Source organism: Nelumbo nucifera, chromosome 1, assembly GCF_055504915.1.
Source record: "Nelumbo nucifera cultivar China Antique chromosome 1, China Antique-T2T, whole genome shotgun sequence".
NCBI lineage: Eukaryota > Viridiplantae > Streptophyta > Magnoliopsida > Proteales > Nelumbonaceae > Nelumbo > Nelumbo nucifera.
In genome coordinates this window covers 56,222,794-56,227,817 of record NC_142649.1, presented here as the reverse complement: position 1 = coordinate 56,227,817, position 5,024 = coordinate 56,222,794, and the positions used below count along the sequence as shown (strand labels likewise).

The window sequence follows — 5,024 nt, the reverse complement described above, 5'->3', positions numbered from 1 at the left end:
ATATGTAATTTACCCAAAAACATGGGGCTTATTATTATAAATTTGGCACCCAGATTTACAAAAAAATGGTAAAATATATTAGATCCCATGTGCAACAGTGTTTTGATGATGATATCATGAAGCACATATTTCCATGGTTTATCTTAAAATATTTGTAAACTGTACCTATAAAATGTTAATGATCACTAGAGAAAACAATGGTTTTGGGACTTAAAAATCCATCCAAACACCCTACACCCTTGAATCCTTGATGTTAGTTTGAAGTAATGAGGCTTGACCTTTCCAAGCTCTTTCTGTCATAACTAGCAACTAAATATTGATGGGTCACCAGGTTGAAGAGAACTAGATCAAGATAATGGTGGGGAATTGAAGTGGGTATTTTTCTCTTATTTTTAATTATAAACCATGGAATATAATTCTGCCTCCTCTGGCTCTGGTAGTTGCTTGACATAAATGAAAGTCTAGTCAAATGGATATGGTGAATTGAAGTCTTATTCATGGTGGGATTAATTAAGTGGAAAGTTGAAAAACAGAGGGCACCACTCATGCATCATCATCACCAGGCCATGACAAGATATAAATTGAACTGAAGTGAGAGTTGTGCCATGCAATATTACGCCCTGAACTGAAAGCACATACAAAGAGAGCCAATTCAAACTCTCCTTCTCATGGCAACACTAAACTCCCTGAAGATTAACGCTACTCATGTTGAAGATCAAATGATCAGTCTCACTCTCACCCAAGAAGAAGCTCAGCCCAAAGCGGCTGTTGCGCCACTCTTCTTGGCTTACCACGACCGGATTCGACCTCTCCTCCACGCCGTCGATGAACTACGCCACCTCAAGATCATGGAAGAAGGCATACAACTCCCGACCATTGTGGTGGTTGGTGACCAGTCTTCCGGCAAGTCTAGTGTTCTTGGGTCCCTTGCCGGCGTCAACCTGCCTCGCGGTGTAGACATCTGCACCCGTGTTCCTCTCATAATGCGCCTGCAACACCACCCAACCTCCGAACCAGAGCTTCACTTGGAGTACCATGGCCAGATCGTTCCGACTGATGAAACCCATGTAGCTAAAGCCATCAGCGTCGCCACCAACGAGATTGCCGGCAATGGTAAGGGCATCTCCAACACCCCTCTGACTCTAGTAGTGAAGAAGAAAGGTCTCCCTGATCTTACCATGGTTGATTTGCCTGGTATTACGAGGGTTCCCGTTCATGGCCAACCCGAGGACATCTACGAGCAGATTTCCAACATTATAATGGAGTACATAAGCCCCAAAGAGAGTATCATTCTCAATGTCTTATTGGCCACTGTTGATTTCTCCACCTGTGAATCCATTAGATTGTCTCAGTGCGTCGATAAGACCGGCGAGAGAACTCTTGCTGTGGTTACTAAAGCTGATAAAGCTTCTGAGGGCCTGCTCGAGAAGGTGACTTCTGATGAGGTTAACATCGGGCTTGGCTATGTCTGTGTGAGGAACCGAATCGGGGTTGAGTCCTATGAGGAAGCAAGGAGGGAGGAGGCAAGGCTGTTTGAATCCCATCCCTTTCTCTCTGAGATTGATAAATCCATTGTGGGCATCCCTGTTTTAGCTCAGAAACTGGTGCAGATTCAGGCCACTAGCCTAGAGAAATGCCTGCCGGACATCGTGAAGAACATCAACCAGAAGCTCAGCCTGAACGTTTCCCAGCTTAACAAATTGCCTCTCCATCTATCCACTACGGCAGAAGCTATTGCAGCCTTCATGCGGATTCTTGGATCAGCAAAAGAGTCTCTAGGAAAATCATCATAAAAGGAGAGTTTGATGAATACCCAGATTTGAAACAGATGCACTGCGCAGCTCAAATGGCGAATATGCTGGATGAGTGCTCCAAAGAACTCCAACAGAAGTGCATGCAGAACACCGAAGCAGGTAGTTTTTTAATGCATGAAATCAAGGTCTTAGAGGAAGCTAGAGGGATTGAGCTTCCCAATTTCCTCTCTCACACGGCTTTTCTCATTATATTACAAAGAAGACTGAAGCAAGTATCCAACATTCCGGTTGAATTGGCTGAGAAGTTCTGGGATTACACCAGAGACGTGGTGGTAAGAGTGTTGATGCTTCACTGCGAAAACTACCCACAGCTCCAGTCTTCTACAAGAAGGGCAGCCCAGAATGTGATTGCAAAGATGAAGGAGCAGTCGATTGATCGAGTGAGGGAGATGCTGGAGATGGAGAAGCTGACAGATTATACATGTAACCCAGAATACATGAAGACATGGAGTGCGCTCATGACGCAGCAAGAGGCCTTCACGCAGCAGCTGACTGCCGATTGGAAACCAGATAGCACCACCATTGATGGTTATGGTGAGGTTGAGCTTGGGCATCTTAGGGAGATTGAGTATCCCATGTTAGTTGAACGAGCATTCGACTTGAGAATGAGAATCACAGCTTACTGGAAGGTTGTGCTGCAGAGGTTGGTGGACTGTTTGGCTCTTCATCTTCTGTTCAATGTTCAGAACTTGGTGAACAAAAAAGAGCTGGAGAAGGAGGTCCTGAATGAGTTGATGATGGGGCCACACTCGGGTGGAATCGAAAGGCTCCTGGAAGAATCACCCACTGTTGCCCACAATCGTGAGTGTCTCAACAAGAGTATCATTTTACTCCAGGAGTGCAAGAACTCATGGATTCTGGTGACTGCTATTAATTTAATGCACTTGGCTGTGTGTGGGTTATTAGTTTTTTTGGTTTTTTTCTTTTTCGGGTTTGATTGGGTTTCCTTTTTTTCCCCTAATGCCATGTTGTGTTTTGATTTGTTATTAGGATATGTTTGGTTTGACAAAAAATAAGAGAGAAATTCTCAAGATTGCATTTGGTAATTAAGAGTGCAAATGCAGAATTATTTTCATTTTGATTTGGTTTTGCAGGTATTTATTGGTAAGAGTGTTTTTTTAGAGTAAATTTTTTATGGTTCAACTAATTGACTAAATGTACCCATTGACGGAAAAAATTAAATGTCCATTTTACCCTTCTGCAAAGTTACATTTGTTTCCTTCATTAGTCGAGCGTGCGCAGGCGGGCGGAGTTGTCATTGTCCCTCCCGTTCAGTACTTCAGTAACCAAGACATAGACAATAACGCCGTTAGCCTCAAGAAACCCACCGTGAGGAACCCCATCACTGCTAAACCGATGGTGATAGTTGCAGGGACCAACAGGCTGAAAATTACAAAGGGTGGTGTTGCCACCACGAGGCCAGTGAGCGAAGATCCCAGATCTGTATCTGTCTCCGGCCAAGATGCATATTGACTTTAATTTGGGGTTGGGGTGGAGCACCTTCTCCGTCATCATCTCCATCTTCTGACCCATGTATCCTGCTGCATCCTGCATGCGTTGCATAGACAATAACACCGCTAGCATCAAGAAACCCACCGCGAGGAACCCCATCACTGCTATGATGGTGATAGTTGCAGGGACCAACACGGGCTGAAATTTACGAAGAATGGTGTCGCCACCACGAGGCCAATGAGCGAAGATCCCAGATCTGTATCTGCCTCCGACGAAGATCCTACGTTGACTTTAATTTGGGGTTGGGGTGGAGAACATCTCCGTCATCGTTTCCATCTCCCTTACTGGAAAAGGCGTCACGAGAGGTTGCCGGTTCTGCAAAGGCGGAAATTGACGCTGCCAATGCTGGTGTTGCAAAGGCGTTGGAGGGTATTTGGGTTGTAACAGAAAAGAGTCCAAAAATTGACATTGCCATTGAAGCCTAACTCATTGAAGTTGGAGAAGGCCAGGCTTTGATAGGAATGGTTCTTTTTGTTCTGGTGGAAGTCCCCGAGAGTATATGAAGGCGAGAACAGGGTCTGATACCGTGATTTTTCTCTACAAAGACTTCCTCAAAAAATAAAGTGGCGGCTGAGACTTGCTTGCCTCTTCCCGGAAGCAAAGAAACTTGGCGGTGAGGTCAGATTTCTCCTTTCTCTATTCTGAGACCTCCCCTTCCGTTTCCGACTCTGGTCTCTCTCCTTCCTCCGGAGAGAATGTAGAGGGTACTTTGGACATTATGTAACCCAACATTAAATCATACGGATAACTCCAGTCAATTTTTAAACAATAAGGATATATTTAGTCAATTAACTAAATCATAAGTGTAGTTTAAGAAATTTACCTTTTTTATTGGGTAAATTGCTCAAACCTTTCCTCAAGTTTCTGACCATAGCCGAAACCTCCTCTGGAGTTTGGTAATTGAAATCACCTCCCTTAACTTTTTAGTACAATTGCAATTAGACCCCTTTTGTTAAAGAGGGGCTTCAGTCAGGGCAAAGCCCGTTCCAACAGCCTTTACAGCCTTGCGTTGGGAATATCTCGGTAGTTATGTGATTTATTTCATGGGAGATATTCCCAATACAAGATTGCAAGGGGCTGCTCGAAGGGTGCGAGAACCGATTTGTCCCGATAGAAGTCGAACTCTTTATTAAAATCCTCTAATAAGATGCACAAAAATGTTCAAAATACCCACATAATTTCTATTGAATCTGGTTTCTATAGAAAAAACAATATAAACTTTATAAAAAAAAATAGAGATTTAAAGTTGCAACTTTACCTTTTAGTGATTGATATGAAGAAGAATTTGAAAAAGAATCTTTGTTATCCCATGGAAGTACAACTGCCAAGTGGCAAAAGTCTTTATTATCCCAAGCTGGGAGAGAATAAAAGCAGTTATGGAAGCCATTCCTTCGTACGCCATGTCATGTTTTCTCATTTCGAAAGGAGAGTGAAAGGAAGGCTTTGTCGCTCGAAACAAATTGAACGAGGGGAGAGGGGTGAGAGACCCTTATCTTTTCAATCTAGCTTTGGTAGCAAAATTAGCGTGGGATGACCCCTAGGTCCTCACGGTTAATGGTTTTAAGCCAATTGGGCCCAACCTGGGCCCTTCGAGCCCCCAAAGGGTAGCTGATTACATTATCCCAGGAACTAGGATCTGGAATTAGACTTTGTTCAATTCAATTCCATTTTGGGGAAGTGTAAGCAAAGGAAATCCTC

General features: G+C 43.7%; 1 pseudogene; it reads left to right on the top strand.

Annotated features, from left to right (window-relative positions):
* The first annotated feature begins 649 nt into the window (after window positions 1-649).
* On the top strand, window positions 650-3,026 carry LOC104586025 (dynamin-related protein 4C pseudogene; annotated as a pseudogene).
* The last annotated feature ends 1,998 nt before the right edge of the window (window positions 3,027-5,024 follow it).